The 17953-nt window shown below is 38.6% G+C and overlaps 1 protein-coding gene across 4 annotated transcripts in view; it reads left to right on the top strand.

Moving 5' to 3' along the window:
- DMD (dystrophin) overlaps window positions 1-17953 on the top strand; it is a 1739631-nt gene that overhangs the window by 1336561 nt on the left and 385117 nt on the right. The window lies entirely within an intron of this gene.

Below are 17953 nucleotides of genomic sequence, written 5' to 3'. Positions count from 1 at the left end.
AAAGACATCAAGTGGAAGAGAAATCTTTTTTTACTCCTCTAGTCCAAGGGTCAATTAGAAACAGTCCAAGGCATTATATTTTAAATGTCAAAAGCATCTGCATTAATGATATCATTTAAGATTTGTCCATGTCTTTTGGCGATATTTAAAAATGTTATTTTGGAAAATATTAAACGTATGCTAAAGCGACATAATTCTATAATAAACACCTGTGTACCCATCAAGACCAACAGTTATCAATTCATGGCCAATCTTACTTCTTCTATACCTCTATTTTGTCCTCCATTATCTAAAAGCAAATCTCAGGCACGCATCATTTAATTCATGAATATTTGATAAAGTGTCTCCAAAAGATAAGAATTTGCTCTTTAAAGGTAACCACATTGTTACTATAATATATTTTTAAAAATTTATTTATTTCATTTTTGGCTGCCTTGGGTCTTCGCTGCTGTGCGCGGGCTTTCTCTAGTTGCGGTGAGCGGGGGCTACTCTTCGTTGTGGTGTGTGGGCTTCTCATTGCGGTGGCTTCTCTTGTTGTGGAGCACGGGCTCTAGGTGCTCGGGCTTCAGTAGTTGCAGCTCGTGGGCTCTAAAGCACAGGCTCAGTAGTTGTGGCGCACGGGCTTAGTTGCTCCGAGGCATGTGGGATCTTCCCGGACTAGGGCTCGAACCCGTGTCCCCTGCATTGACAGGTGGATTCTTAACCACTGCGCCACCAGGGAAGCCCTATAATACTTTTTAAATGTCAATAATTTTATCATGACAAATACCAAGGCAGTATTCAAATTTCCATTTCTCATATACATGTCTTAAATGTTTTAACAGGTTTTTGGGGTTTGGGTTTTTTGGTTTAAATAAGAATTGAAATAAGGTCCAGACATTGCACTTGGCAAATTTGTCTTTTAAATCCACCCCCCCCCTTTTTTTCACTTTTTATTTTGAAGTAATTACAGATTCACAGCAAGTTACAAAAATAGTACAGAGAGTCTCCCTACACATTTCACCCAGTTTCCTCTAATGGTTGCATCTAATATAACTATAGAACAGTAATTATTATCATTTTAACATGTAATTGATATAAAAATTTACAGTTACAATGGTTACAATACAACTCAATTCAGGCTAGCCACATTTCAAGTGCTCAGATATGGCTAGTGGCTATTCTGTTGAACAGTGTAGTTCTACAGGTTTGATTGTATTCGGGTTTGCCTTTTTTTTTTGGTCAGACTGCTTCATAGATAGTAATGTATATTTCCATCACCAGGAGGTACACAGTGTCTTCTTTTCTCTTGTGTGTGTGTGATTTTTCGCAGCTATTAATGATCAACGGCTAGGGGTTGCAATATGATGATTGCCTATTTCTATCATTTCTTCTTCATTTATTAGCTGGAGTACTTCTATGAAAAGAAAATGTATACTCATCCACAATTTGGGTACCCAGGATATAGTTCGTCTAGGACAGGTGCGGTAAATGTCTCTACTTTACCAGTCTTCAGAATAACAACTTGCTCATTAGCATTCTCCAACAGCGATCAACTGTTTTTTTTTTGTAACATCTTTATTGGAGTATAATTGCTTTACAATGGTGTGTTAGTTTCTGCTTTATAACGAAGTGAATCAGTTATACATATACATATATCTCCATATCTCTTCCCTCTTGCGTCTCCCTCCCTCCCACCCCCCCTATCCCACCCCTCTAGGTGGTCACAAAGCACCGAGCTGATCTCCCTGCGCTATGCAGCTGCTTCCCACTAGCTATCTGTTTTATATTTGGTAGTGTATACATGTCCATGCCACTCTCTCACCTTGTCCCAGCTTACCCTTCCCCCTCCCCGTGTCCTCAGGTCCATTCTCTAGTAGGTCTGCGTCTTTATTCCCGTCTTGCCCCTAGGTTCTTCATGAGCATTTTTCTTTTTTTTTAGATTCCATATCTATGTGTTAGCATGCGGTATTTGTTTTTCTCTTTCTGACTTACTTCACTCTGTATGACAGACTCTAGGTCCATCCACCTCGCTACAAGTAACTCAATTTCATTTATTTTTATGGCTGAGTAATATCCCATTGTATATATGTGCCACGTCTTCTTTATCCATTCATCTGTCGCTGGACACTTAGGTTGCTTCCATGTCCTGGCTATTGTAAATAGAGCTGCAATGAACATTGTGGTACATGACTCTTTTTGAATTGTGGTTTTCTCAGGGTATATGCCCAGTAGTGGGATTGCTGGGTCGTATGGTAGTTCTATTTGTAGTTTCTTAAGGAACCTCCATACTGTTCTCCATAGTGGCTGTATCAATTTACATTCCCACCAACAGTGCAAGAGGGTTCCCTTTTCTCCACACCCTCTCCAGCATTTATTGTTTGTAGATTTTTTGATGATGGCCATTCTGACCGGTGTGAGATGATATCTCATTGTAGTTTTGATTTGCATTTCTCTAATGATTAATGATGTTGAGCATTCTTTCATGTGTTTGTTGGCAATCTGTATATCTTCTTTGGAAAAATGTCTATTTAGGTCTTCTGCCCAGTTTTGGATTGGGTTGTTTGTTTTTTTTTTGATATTGAGCTGCATGAGCTGCTTGTAAATTTTGGAGATGAATCCTCTGTCAGTTGCTTCATTTGCAAATATTTTCTCCCATTCTGAGGGTTGTCTTTTCATCTTGTTTATGGTTTCCTTTGCTGTGCAAAAGCTTTTAAGTTTCATTAGGTCCCATTTGTTTATTTTTGTTTTTATTTCCATTTCTCTAGGAGCTGGGTCAAAAAGGAAAGGATCTTGCTTGATTTATGTCAAAGAGTGTTCTTCCTGTTTTCTTCTAAGAGTTTGATAGTGTCTGGCATTACATTTAGGTCTTTAATCCTTTTTGAGTTTATTTTTGTGTATGGTGTTGGGGACTGTTCTAATTTCATTCTTTTACATGTAGCTGTCCAGTTTTCCCAGCACCACTTATTGAAGAGGCTGTCTAATTGTTTCTTTCCTTTGTTTGTTTTTCATTATATTTTTGTCTCCTCTACTAGACTCAGAGTGAGGAAGGCAGAGATTTGGTCTTGCTGACCTCCAAGACCCTAGTACCTAGCAAAGTGTCTGCCATATGGTGGATACTGATAGGTGTTTTTGAAATGAGAATAAAAGGTACATGAACAACACAAGGGAATAGAAAACCAATTAAATTACCACCAAACAATAAAAGCTTGATAAAATGGTGCCACTTTTATATGTTCAGCACTTAAAGGAAAGATATTTATGGAGACATAGCAAAAACTGGCATCTTGAAGAAAGGTCAAGGGTTTATATTATTCCAGAGAAGAGGATATAGGAGATGACAAAAAGGGAAGAGAACATGAGGGAAGACCCCAGAGTCTATAAAAAGTTGCCAGGGAAACTGCCAGTTTCTCCTTTAGCCATTCCCCTTCATATAATTCAGAATATTAAGGTAGCTTTTGTGGTAGGGTGTGATATAATAGCTATAATTTTTAAAGTGTTCTAACTTTGAATAAAGAGTGAAAACACTCCGGTATATATGTAGAAGAGCATTCACTGAGAAGGATGGGCATTTTAAATAGAATGCATTACATGATACGGTGAAATGAGACAATTTCTACCAAAGGTGTAATTTTATTCTAGTTCCAGAAATCAAAGAAGATGAATCATTGGACAAGTGCACTAGGATTCAGGAGACTGAGATTCTAGCCCTATTCATCTATAAGTCGGATGGTGATTGCTGCTTTGTTCTTCAGGTATAAGATGAGGAATTTGGTCTACGTAGTTTTTCCACAGTCCTTCTAGCCACCATTTTGTTATAAATACAGCCTCACTCTCCCTGATTATTGGCTTTGGTTGCCTGCTAACAGCGATAAAATGTTAGCACATACCGTTCTCGGTCCTCTTACTCATGAATCTCATGACCGGTAATATGCTTTGGAGAGATGTGATGCTAGAGTTATGGGTAACATGCACCATATTGAAGAGAATTAATCCCCACTTGGCTACTCTACTTATTCAGATACCCACTTACTCCCTTTCTTTGACATATCAGGATCTCCAGCCCATTGATAACTCTTTGTTCTATACATTAGTTCCACTGATCCTCTACCTTTATCGCCCTCCAAGTCCAACTTAGGTTCAATCATCAAGCATTTTAATAACTTTTTCAAGACCCCAAAATCCTTTGCTTCTTTATCTTTTTGTTGCTGTAATCTACAAAACCCTAATGATTGGAGGATCTAACTAAAGAGTTTCTCCTATCCAAACAACACCAGCGCAGACTGACATAGTACCTTTTCAGGATGACCAGCCTCCAGCCTTCCAACGCTAACACATCACTGGGTCAGTTTACCTTCCTTGACTCTGTCTACTGTAGTCATTGCCACTGTTACAAGAGACCTTTTCTCCTCACTTTTCTGTATCTACTCTTAACACCCTACAATGCAATCAACATTTCAGTCAGAGTAATCTGTGTAAAAATATAAATTGAATTATGTCATTCCTCATCTTAACACTCTTCAGTGGCTTTTCAGTGCCCTTGGGGAAAGACCAAAAATCCTCAGCAAGGACCCCAAAGTCCCATCTGGCTGGTCTGGCCCCAGTCTTTTCTCACTGCCCTTCCTCTTGCTGTCTTGATGCTAGCTGTACTGCCTTCTTTTGCTTGTTTCCAGTTCTCTGTGTTCCTCTCTGGTGGGGCTTTGAACATGTCGATCCTCTGTCTGAAACCCTTTCTACCCAAACCTCCCCCCTCATAATTTCCTGGCTCATGTCTAATAATCCTTTACATCTTGGCTCAGGCATCAAGCAAGCTTTTCTCTGATGCCCACATTTGACCACATCTCCTTTTATATGCCTTCATAACACAGTACTTTTCCTTCTATAATGTAATGTTCTTTGTCATCATGAATATGTGTGACTTTTTGACTAATGTCAACCACCTTCACTAAACCTTGGGCTCCAAGAAGCTTGCTTTTGGGAAGAGGGTTGTCATTTTTATACCTAGCACCTTATAAAGTGTCTAGTACATGATAGACAATGAACAGATAAAGGAACATAGGAATTAAGGAAAGAAGATAAGGAGGCAGGAAGGGAGGAAAACAACCAGTGAACTAATCTTCTGTTCCTTCCTCTCTAGTCTACTGTGATCCAGGGCAGGGAAAGAAAGAATAAAGGGTGATGTTCCTTCCTCACTTGCAGCTTTTTTTCTCTTTACTCCTAAGTAAGCATCTTTGCATAGTGTGTAAAGCTACTTTGATGCCCACTGTTTTTACTTGTGGTCTGGTCCAGTGTTTCCATGAAATTCTCTTTGTATCCTTAAGAAAAAGCCTTGTCACAAAACACTCCCTCAAAGGACATCATCACTCCTAAGTGCTGATGAGAGAACAATTTTGCACCCTGTTTACTCAGTTTTGTCACATTTTTGCAGTAGCCCCTTTGTAGTTGTAGTGGAGTTGCTGTCTAGTTAGTGATGCTCTCATTGCCTGTGGACAAAAAGAACAAAGGAAAACCCCTGAAATTGGGTCTCTCTATCAGATCTTCTGAATCCAATTAGGAAGAGGTAAAGGAAGCACAATCATTACAAAACTCTGTCGTGATCTAGTCTTGAACAGAGTTTGTATTTGTAGACTTTTGTTTTACTTTACCATGTTTCCAGGGTTATAAACTGTCTTGCTCTTTATGGGTCTCTTGCTCCAAAGACTGTTTATATAAAATATTTGGTATCAAGATGGCTCACTTTTTATTGTACCCTTGCTCCCCATGTATTTGGTGTGTCACTTTTTAAAAATCACCTGCTTACTACCTATTGTAAATTATTAATGTTGTTGCTTTTTATGGGAATACAAATCCCATTAAAATGTCAAAAGTGTAAATACTAATTAAATATTTTTCACTTTTTTTCTATAAATCAGAATGCTTGTAAAACAGGTCATTTATATTTTCTTAGTATATCATTGCAGATTAATGATAAAGTTTTATAGCAAAATATCATATGTCTTGTACTCTTAAAGCAAGAATATACAGTCAATCTCAATTACTCTGCTGTAGGTAAAGTTATAAGACAGTCCACACAGGTAGCTGGGGACTGCAGTCTCACTCCCCAAAGCAGTTTTTTACACCCATGGGAGTGGATGTATGTTCCCCAAACCAGCTGGGCACCATAACAACTGCAACTGGAATTAATAAAATAATGTTCCATATGTGGTGAAGTGTTCTAACTAATTAAAGCTCAAACGTGCCTTAGCAAATATAAACTGACCGATTTTTATATCTTTTGAATACGTTATCCTGGCTTTTACGGTTCCTCGTTACTTGCCTCACTAGACGGACTCGTTTTCAATGAAGTGTGTATTGTTCTGGTCCAGATATATTTTTAAAACTGACTTCCTTTGTTTTACTTGAGCAGTCACTGAAGTGATATTTATTACTTGTCTACTCCTGTGATTAACTTAGAGAGAGTTTTAAAGGAGCAAATCATAATGGGGAATTTCTAAGGAGAACTGCAATAAACCATGAGTTTATTTAATTCTCTTCATCCCACCCCAAATTTAAATGGAAATTAGGTCTTGATTATAAGAACACTGTAGGTAATGACTTTTTGTTTGCATTTTTACTAATGAAATTGTTTGTCATTCGGTTTTCATCTTTCAATTTGAAACTCTCTGTAATTCCTTCCCTAGAGACCATTAAGGACACCTTCAAAGCTTCCTGAGATTTTCTGGTTAAGATTTAGATGGAAGTAATCAATACATACATTATTAAAACAGTAGACAGAAAGCCATAATTGTGTGGATCCTGTTGACAAATGAAGAGGCTTGAATAAAGTAGTTTACTTATTCATTTGTCAGGTCATATATTATGCATGTTCAGTCTCCTCAGAAGTCACCACGAAGTGAGGGAGAGGTTCAGAAATTCAATAAAATTACCCTGAAATCACGTTGTGGATTATACATTTATTTAAGCTAATGCTGTTACCAATGCTGGCCTGCTTCCTTTGGGTACATGTGTGTTAGCTTGATGAGTTCCCTCATCAAGGGAATCCTTCTATTTCCACAGAAATAGAAAATGTCTTTAGGTGCCATTTGTGAAGGTTAAGATTCAAGTCAGCTCTGTGTTACCAAATAAATGCATTGCTCCCTATCACCTCTGAAAAACAATGACAAAAAAAGCTTGTGATACAGTGATTCATTCCAACATTCATTGACCTAGCCTCTTGGAGTTTCTAAACAAGTTTGGTTCCCTTGCAAAGTTCACTGTTTGTTACCTACCTCTAAGATGTCTGCGTGACTAGGTTGGAGGAAATCGACATCTTTGTGATCGATTCTTCATCGCTAATGGAGTAAGCTACTTTCATATAAGTTTGGAATTTTATGCAGTCATATTTAGAAATGCTGAATAGAAAAGATTTTAAATTATTTTTAGAGCTACATTTCTAGCCATTTGAGGAAGTCTTCTGAAAACTAGCTATATCATCAAAACTTGAGAACAGAGTCATCTAGGATTTGCTACTTTTGTTTAATGACTATAATAAGATAAACTATGTATAGTTTACAAATTGACTTCTCTACCACAGTCCTCTTTATAACCATGTCAAAATATTTTTGATATCTTGACAGATACTCTTAAAATAATATTTGTGTAGTACTTTGCCTTTACAAAGCACTTTGACACACATTTGTTTAATTACAGATGAACCCCTGATCTTTTTATCTGTTCTTCCATTTCCCCAAAAAAATTATTCTAGGAAAAACTGTACCATAACTCGGACTCCTAGAATTCATTGAGTCTTTCAGTAATTATTTATTGAGCGCCTACTCTATGCCAGGGGCTGAGGGTACAGTAGTGAAGAAAACGAGACTCTGCCCCCCACAGACCTTCAAATTTTAATGAGGGAAACACACAGTAAGCCAATACATTAATATAAAAAATCACGTCAGGGGAATTCCCTGGTGGTCCAGTGGTTAGGACTCTGTGCTCTCACTGCCGCGGCCCCGGGTTCGATCCCTGGTTGGGGAACTAAGATCCCACAAGCTGCGCCGCATGGCCAAAAAAAAAAAAAAGAACTAAAAACAATAAAATAAAATCATGTCAGGTCAGTTTCTATGAAGAGAAAGGGAACAAAATAAGGATAGAGAAAGACTGAGAGGTAGTGGCCTACCTAAAGAGATTATAGTTGAGCAAAGGGCTGTGTGCGTGAGTGAGCCAAGCAAAGACCTTGAGTGAAGCATATTCTAGGCAGAAGGAGCAGCAAATGCAAAGGCCGAGATGTAAGAACAGGTTTGGGGTGTCCAAGGAATAACAGGATGGGCTAGTGGTAGGTTGTTGAGAGAGGCAAAGACCAGATAATGTGGTCTTTTCTGCCATAGTTTGGAGGTGGATTTTATTCTATGTGTATTGAGACATCACTGGAGAACCACAGACAGGAATGATGTGATCTGATTGATGTGTTTAGAAATGGACTCTGGCTGCTGTGTGAAGAAATGATGATAGGAGGAGCAAGACTGAAAGCAGGGAGAAAGTTAGGAGGGTGTTGAAGTCATTTAGGAAGGAGATAACGATGGCTTGGACTGGAATGGAAATGATAGATATGATGAAAAATTATATGACCCAAGATAAAGTTTGAAGGTAGAGCTGATAGAACTTAAGATTGATGGGGTATGGAATATGAGAGAAAGCAAAGAGTCAGGGATGACTCTGAAGTCTGTGGTTTGAACAAATGGGGAAATGATGATGCCATTTATGGGAACAGGAAAGACTTCAAAATGATCATGGATGAGGGTGTGTATGTGGAGAGAAACAGGAGTTCCATTTCTGGATTGTGTTGACAGACAGAAACAAATGGCGTGATTCAGAAATTATTCACCACTTACGCTTGACAATCTCAAATTTTGGCCGAGCCTCTTGAGAATGGATATTAATTAATTTTTCACAGGATTTCCTGATAATCCATTTATCTGCACTATTGCTTCAGAAAGAATTTCCAAAATTTAGGGTTTAGGCTCAACGACCTAATACCTAATTCTCTAAATGACCCTAGGAGCAGATTGAATTTTCACTAGTGATTTTTCAGGGTGAGCTCAGAGTTTAACAACGTTATGGTCTGTAGGAAGTGACTTCCCCAGTGGTTGTTGGAAGCAGCTCAACCTTAGGATTAAGAGTCAAACAGCTGTGCACGATGCTGCGTGGGCACTAACTATTCCTCCCCAGTATCACAGATCTGCAAGCAGGCTGGACTCTCTGCTAGCCCGTGCCCTTGATCTCAGAGAACACAACGTTTTGTTTGAAAGACTTCCAAAAGATAAATCTCAACAGGAGCTTGTTAAACATATTTCCCCCCTAGACACTCCAAAATGTGTTTTCATTGAGTAAAATTAGATATTTTTTAAAATAATTTCAGGCTTGAAATATGTCCATTTACGTTTTCAAACTTGCTTCAAATTGATTTAATCTCACTTATAAATTAATATTGTTGTTCATGTTGTTGACTATCTGAAACAATGCTTAGATGTACCTGAAACAATGGCTAGATGTGTCTGATACCATAATCCCTTATCTTCACTTTTCTTCAGAAGTAGAGTGAAAATAAGATAAACTTTTTTCATCTTGTCTAAAGATGATGATGTAGTCAAACTCATAGAAGCAGAGAGTAGAGAGGTGGTTGCGAGGGCCTGGGGAGAGGGGGAAATGTGGAGTTGTTCAACAAGTATAAACTTTCAGTTATGCAAAACGAGTAAGTTCGCAAGGTCTACTGTGCAATCCTGTGCCTGTAGGTAACAGTATTGTATCATGCACTTAAAACTTTGTTAAGTGGGTAGATCTCATGTTAAGTGTTCTTAGCACAATAAAAAAAATAAAGATGATTATGACCTTTTCTTTATAGCCCATGTGTCCCATTTTCATACCTCTCTAATACCAACTATGTCAAATGAATATCAAGTGAACCCTTTGTCTTTCTGGGGTTTTTTGTTGCCACTTCTGGCAAATGTCCTTCTTCCTAAAATCCCTATGAATTTGTCTTAGATTCTTAGAGGCAAAATTTCTGGTACTCCAGTTAACCACATTTGGACCTTGCCTTTTTCCATGATCTTGGTTTCAAATTAATTGAGCAATGATTGTCCCTAAATCAGCAGTTAGTCATTAAAATATTTCTGACGTGCTTGAGACTCAATAAATATGGTGGCTCTTAAAATGAGGAAGGTCATTATGGCGAGAGAATGATTTCAGCAACGTTCTTATCAGAAGTACAAACAATATAGGAGGCATGCAGATAAGGTAGAAATAATATGGAAACTAGAATGATAATATAGGATGACAAAACTAAAATACCGATCAATTTGTGGAACTGACTGTGTTACCGTCCTTGTCCTATGCGCACTCAGTAACGATTTGTTGAGATCACTTTAACCGCCGTTGGATCACTTTATTTTTTTTCTTTCTTTTTAAAAAATTTTTATTGGGGGTATAACTGATTTACAATGTTGTGTTAGTTTCTGCTGTACAGCAAAGTGAATCAGTTATACATATACGTGTATCCACTCTTTTTTAGATTCTTTTTCCATATAGGTCATTACAGAGTATTGAGTAGAGTTCCCTGTGCCCTGTGCTGTACAGTAGATTCTTATTAGTTATCTATTGTATATATAGTAGTGCGTATGTGTCAGTCCCAATTTTCCAATTTAGAGTCTGTCTGTTCTCTCGTCTCCTAGCTAATGCAGGCTAGAGGGAAAGCCCAACCAGCAGTTCAAATAATGGAACTTCCGAAAGTATGGACGTGAACATCTCCTCTAGAGGGGAAATCACTAGGATTAAGAAGGCAGGGTTAATAGGGCCTCCTCTTGAGGAAAATCCACCTAGTGACTCAAAGATTACTCTCAGCTTTGGATCTGGAACGTAAGAGTAGACCCAGAAAAAGATCTCTCAGTTTTTCCCAACTGACAGCATTCATTTTTTTTCCTCTCTTAATTCACGAAACCAGGCTTTCACCCTCGAGCACCGACTGCATCTAAATCCAGCTGGCCTCCATATAACACACTCTGGTTTTCTACCTGGGCGTTCTGTTATTTATTCAACAGTATTTATTGATTATCTACTATGTGCCAAGCTGCGGCTATAATTCTTAATATTAGTAATGAAAGACTATCTCAAACTGCCACCATGTAACAGGCCTGTGGCCAATTAATGATCTAAACGTGTTGATTATGGAATTTTAGAACTGGATGTTAGAACTTAGGTAAGGTACTTAGCAAACCTCTACATTTTACAAATGAGGATGGGAAGGCTCAGAGAGATTTTATGACTTGTCCTAGATCACGCAACCAAGTTTTGGCCCGGCCCAGACTTGAACTTTTGGTGTCCTGCTACTCAGGACAGTGCTCTTTTCACCACTTCAGTCTGCCTCTCAGGATGGTTCTGTAAAGTTCTGCTAACAAATGTGGAGATAACGTATAGTCATTCCTTCAGATTTCTGGTCCAAATGACACAAATACAGACTTGCCACTTCAGTGGGAATATAGGTAAAATTCAGCTCCGGGGAAACTATACACTGTACATGGTTGAAAGAGATCTGTTTTGAAACGCAAGGGCTTTTACTTACATCCTTAGTTATAGGACCACTGTCTCTAGGTGAAAGCAACATAGCTTGTCTCTCTGTAATGTCTGTACCTGTGCCCAGACTTCTCTTCCTGCCCCTGTCTTCTCTGAGGTATCTCAAGCAAATCAGTATCTCACCCTTCATCCCCTCTATACTGAGGGGATGGTTCTGAGCTACTCTTTATGTATTATTAGGTATTTGTGGTAATATTCACCCTAATTCTTTTTTCCACAAGTAGGACAGACAGAAAAAAAAAAAAAAGAATAATCAATGACTTGGTTCTTTATCGCTTTCAGGTTTTTTATTTCTGATTTGCTTCATAGCCATTAGGATTTTCCACCTTCGTGGCTTCCAAATTTTTTGTAATTCAGAGAACTTTTATTTTTTTGTTCTTACTCACTTTCAGCCTGGCTTAAAATGAATCATCAGTGACTTGGTTCTCCTCTGTGACTTTCAGGTTTTTTAAGTTTCTCATTTGCTTCATGGTCATTAGGATTTTCCACTTATGTGTCTTCCACATTTTTTGTAATTCAGGAAACTTTAATTTTTTTGCTCTTACTCAGTTTCAGCCTGGCTTAAGAATTTCAGGGTTTGGATTCTAAGTGACTAACGAACTGATGGCCTTAGGTAAATCCTAACTTGTCTGTACTTTACTTTGCATTGGTAAAACATTAATTGAATAAAAATATGCTTTTATACAAACATACCTACTCAGCCAAACTGTTGACTCCTTAAGGACAAAGATTAGGTCCCTACATCTGCACTACCTTATACATAATAGATTCAAAATAAATATTTGTGAATGAATGAATTAATCAGCAAGCAGTCAAGTCACCCAGTTGGTTAGTGTTTGTGATGTATAAATACTATCCATCAGACAATTTAACCTTCACAATAAAATGGATTTACCTTGGGATTTGCTGCTACTGTAACTTTGTAGTGCACGATTCAAATAAGTTAATTTTGTGCACCTTAAGGAGCTGAAGGAAAATTATCAGTTCAGCATGCCTAACTTTTTCTCATTTGTGAGATAGAATATTATTTTCTTTTCACAGAGGTACTCTACGTCTTTAGTAGTTGCTTCTGATTCTTCCACATCACTATTTCAGAGCCTTGGGCCTGGCTATCTTAAAAAGGGAAAAAAGAAGGTATGGGGGAAAAGATGGGTTTTAAAGAAAATAACTTCATCTGTTGAAAAGATTCAAGAAGGAAATATCTTAACATTTGAATATGGACATCTAGATAGGGTAAAGATGCACTCTGTATGTGTATGGGAGAAGGGCTTTATATCTGATAGCTTTTTCACATCAGCACATGAATGAACCAACTTATCTGACTTAAAATATTAATTATAATCTATGAGACAAAAATCAGTATTGTATATGAGTATGTATTTTCCCCAGTGTCATTCAAATAGACTTTTTTTTTGAGAAACAAGTCACTTATCAAAGGGTTAAGGCTCTTGACGTTGAAATGTTGTCGTTGTTTAAAAATGGCTCCATTTCCTTACTTTTTTTTTTTTTTTTAATTTATTTATTTATTTTATTTTTGGCTGTGTTGGGTCTTCGTTTCTGTGCGAGGGCTTTCTCTAGTTGTGGCAAGCGGGGGCCACTCTTCATGGCGGTGCGCGGGCCTCTCTTGTTGCGGAGCACAGGCTCCAGACGCGCAGGCTCAGTAGTTGTGGCTCACGGGCCTAGTTGCTCCGTGGCATGTGGGATCCTCCCAGACCAGGGCTCGAACCTGTGTCCCCTGCATTAGCAGGCAGATTCTCAACCACTGTGCCACCAGGGAAGCCCCATTTTCCTTACTTTTAAAACGTGGTGAGCTGTTGTAACACGCAGTCTATGGTAAGTTGATCAGATATTGAAAAATCTATTTTTCATTATTTTAATGCAACATCTTCATGGGGTTTTTTGTTGTCTTGTTGTTATTATTTTTACTACATAAGCCTCTCTCTTTTAAACTCCATGCTACAAGGACCAATGATATCCATTGCCTACAACAGAGTCTGGTACATAGTAGGTGCTCAAAATTTGTTACATGAATAAATGGAAGAGGACCTTTCATATAACCATGTTTAACATGACATTCCTACTTATAGTTTTTTTCTCCCTTTTTTCTGGGGTTTTTACAGTCGTTTTATGTGTGTGTTTAGTCTAAATCCTAAATTCTGAAGATACAGTCACTTAACCCTGTCTTCCATCTACTTTCTTTTCTTAATTTCTGGCAACGACGTGAAAATAATGGTGCTTATGTCTTTGTAACGACAGAACTTCCTTTGTCTTTTCTTTAGATTCATCTTAATCCTCAGTGACTCATATTTAAGAAATGAACTGTGCAGCTGTGGTGGAGCTAAGCCCTTGGCAACAACTCGAGGGGCAAACAAGTGGTCTCTCACAATGGATGGGTGGTCCTTAGCCTTGAATTATTTGCTGTTCGGTTTTAACAATGGAATTGCATCATCAAACAGTGTCTTGAACTTTTTCAGTTTGATGGGACCTTTAAGATCCATTTCCTTATTTGACAGACTTTGCTCCAATAATTATCTCCACTTTCCCCCGAGGTCTTTAATATATTCTTCTCTGCTATGGTGACCAACTGTCCTGGTTTGCCTGATGCTGTCCTGGTTTCAGCATTGAAAGTTCCGTGTCCTTAGTACCTGGCAAACAAGGATGGTTGGTTATCCATCTTTCAGTCTGTGTTCAAACCATTCCTATCCTAAAAAGAACGTATCTCTCTTTGCCTTGCGACCCTCTCTGTCCTGTCCTCCTCTTTTCCCTCTCAGAAAAAAAGATACTCCACCAATAGTTGTCACTTGAAATGCCTCCTCCTCCTCCCACTTACTCCTCAACTAAACCTATTTCCAAGGCTACTGCCCTCCACTGAAATTGCTCTCACCGAGTCTGATGAACACTTCTCAGTGCTGATCTTGCTGTACTTCTGTGTCATGATTGGACACTCTTGGTCACTTTATTCCTCTCAAACTCTCACTCTCTCTTCAGTAGTTTTACACTCCTTACTTCCCCCAGTCTTTACACCTATCCAGTCCTTTTCGGCCTTTCATTGGATCCAGTTCCTCTGTCTGCTCATTACATTTTTATCTGTGTTCTCCAGAATTTTCTTTTCCTCTCACTCCACTGAGCAATCTCATCTACTTATGTAATTTTAATCCTTGCCAGTATGCCTAATCGTAGGCACTCAGTGGATATTAGCTTGGTGAGAGAATGACTCCTACATCTCATTTCTTCTCCCTAAACATTGGATTCGAAACTTGTTTCCTGCTGGAAAGAATGTTACGTCTCCGAGCTGAGCATATCACATCCTCTTACTCTGTTCCCCATACAGACCCCCCTCATAGGAGTCTGGGATTTTAATATTCATCTTTATTAATTTTATGCTGAACGTGCACATGAGATGTTCTGGATCAGAGACAGATCTCCTTGAATTACTTTACAGTAAATATCATCACTACCTTCCACCCTCTGTTCAAGCCTTACCCCTAAGGAGACATGGTGAGATCTGATGAAAATTTTCTCACATGAGTGGCTGGGTGCGTGCTCCATAGGAAAGTAACCAGGGAAAAATGATTTTTCTCTGCTTATAAAGGAGAAGTAGGCAACTGTCCTCTTCTCCCCCCTGAAAGGGTCTCCTTGGAAACGTGATGGGCCTGAGTCCCAACTCCAACTTCTCTAGGAGCCAGCTAGCCCCATGCATCTCAGGTTTTACAACCTAGAAATGTCTCCAAGGTCTTGGCTTTATATTTTCGAAATGTAAATACCTACAGAGATAGCTACTCCAGTCTTTCTGACAACTTGGAGCTTAACCTAGGAAACTACTCCGGGCTATAACCATTTGGCCCTCTGGATCAGAGAAATTAACTGGACAAATGACTACAGATCTAATTCCCATGGTATGGGAAGGTGTTCACGAGGCTGGAACTTTTTATAGGTGTACTGAGAAATCCAGGAGAGTTTATTTCCTCACATTTAGTTTAATTGCACCCAGCGTTCACTCCTTTACTCAAGCTAGAAACTAGGAGTCATCCTTGCTCCTCCCCTTCTCTTCTCCAGCATCTATTCGGTTACCAAATTCCCACATCTCTACTCTCTAAACATTTCCTTACTCTGTCTGTCTCTTTTTTTTGCCCTGGTACCATTGCCCTGGTTCAGATCCTCATAATCTTTCACTGAATTCTTGCAATTGCCTCCGTTTTCTCTGATTCCATTTCTGTCCTTCTCAAATACATACTCTGTACTAATGTCAGAGAAGTCTATTTGAAATGCACACATGCCCATGCCACTCCCCTGCTTAAATCCCTTCAAAGGCTCCTGATTACCTATGAGACAACACCTAGACTTCTTAGCAGGGCGTATATGGTCATAGGTTGAGGTTCAAATCCTGACTTAAAGGTCTAATATAGTTTAAGATAAGAACAGTACCCTGCTTCATCTCTGGACATGTCTTCTCCTTGTACTTTATCTTCTAGAAACACCGGCCTACTTGAGATAACTGCACATGCCGCACTGAATTAGCCTTCTGTCTTTGCACCTGCATTTTCGTCTTCTTTCTTCTTCCTCTAACCTGCTTTTCCCTGGCTAACTCATCATGTTCATGCTTTAGAATTCTTCTTGAATACTATCTTCTCCAAGAAGCCTTTCCCAATTTCCTTTCCCATATTGTGCAAGCCTATAGCACTTTCCACATTGTGTTGAAATTATTTACATGTTCGACTCTTCCACTATTTACTATAAGTTCCTACACAGGAAGGGCTGTTTTGCATTCAACTTTGTATTTCTGGTCTTTAGTATAACCACTGACACATAGTAGTTCAATAAAGGGAGCCATTATTATTTTTATAATTAGTAATATCAGTATCAGCTTCCTATTGTCAAGTCCAAATGGAGAGACAAAGTAAAATAATAATTTTCCTGAAGCTAGAAAAATTAGATGTTTGAAAAAAATACAGGAATACAAGAAATGTGTACACATATACACATACCTTCACGTGTGTGTGAGTGCACACGCACGCACACAAACACAGAGATTGCAAATGAAATATTAGAGGGAAAATCAGCTTTACATGTAAGCAAAGTAGATAACCCACCTACTCTGTATGATTTCAAGGGTGCAAGAATATCCTACTATACAGAAATTACATCCCTATCCACAGGCTGAATCCTAATATTCCACTTAACGAATTTCATTATTTTGGCTCAAAAACCTTGCCTCTCTCTACTAAACTGTAAATAACTTGGAAGGTGAATCATTTTGCAAAGTATCAGACTCAGGATTCCTTTGAATGGTGAACACCATTAGGATTTTATTTATAAATGTGTCATACATTCCACTTCTAGGGCACTCCTGTGACATGATACATCTGAAGTTTAAAGGAGATACTGCTAAGTTTTCTCCCAGTAACAGAGCACGGTTTAAATTCAATAGGCAACATTACTAAAAATAGGATAGAATTGAAAAAAGATATGAATAATTAAGCCCTAGATCAGGGCAATTATTATTACTGTTGTTTTTACCCTGGTCTTTTAGCATTTATGTGATATTTAATACTTTAATTAACATCTTCCCTTCTGGGATTGCCGCATCTGGGTTAATAACTATCTTCAGTAGTTTCAGAATATCTGTTAATTTATCCTAGCCTCTCAGGATGTCTCACAACCCTTAGCACTTGGTTATATATGAACTTTATTGTTTTCTTTGTTTCTAGTGTGTTAGTTTTCTCCCTTCTTTTGGTTCAGAAACTTCTTGAAGGCAGAAAGTGTGCATTTTGCTTTTCTTTTAATCCCCTGTATCAAAGAAGATTACAGATTAGAGATTAAAATTGATAACTAATTTAGATGACCTCAAAACACCTGTTCTAGGCTCACTTTTTTTTTTAATTAATTTGTTTATTTATTATTTATTTTTGGCTGTGTTGGGTCTTCGTTTCTGTGCGAGGGCTTTCTCCAGTTGTGGCAAGCGGGGGCCACCCTTCATCGCGGTGCGTGGGCCTCTCACTATCGCGGCCTCTCTTGTTGCAGAGCAGGGGCTCCAGACGCGCAGGCTCAGTAGTTATGGCTCACGGGCCTAGTTGCTCCACGGCATGTGGGATCTTCCCAGACCAGGGCTCGAACCCGTGTCCCCTGCATTGACAGGCAGATTCTCAACCACTGCGCCACCAGGGAAGCCCTAGGCTCACTCTTTTATAGAAACTTGTTCCCACAATTTCTACCTTCAGTATACCTCAAAACATTTCTCTTGTTTTCAAAGAAGTCACAATGGAAAATGTAATGGGTATTTTTCAAAAGCGTTGAGTTTTTACTTAGTTTTTTATTAGTTTATTCATTATTAGTTTTTATCAGTTTACTATTAACACATCATTATGTTCGT

Source organism: Eschrichtius robustus, chromosome X, assembly GCF_028021215.1.
Source record: "Eschrichtius robustus isolate mEscRob2 chromosome X, mEscRob2.pri, whole genome shotgun sequence".
NCBI lineage: Eukaryota > Metazoa > Chordata > Mammalia > Artiodactyla > Eschrichtiidae > Eschrichtius > Eschrichtius robustus.
This window is presented reverse-complemented; position numbering and strand designations above follow the sequence as displayed.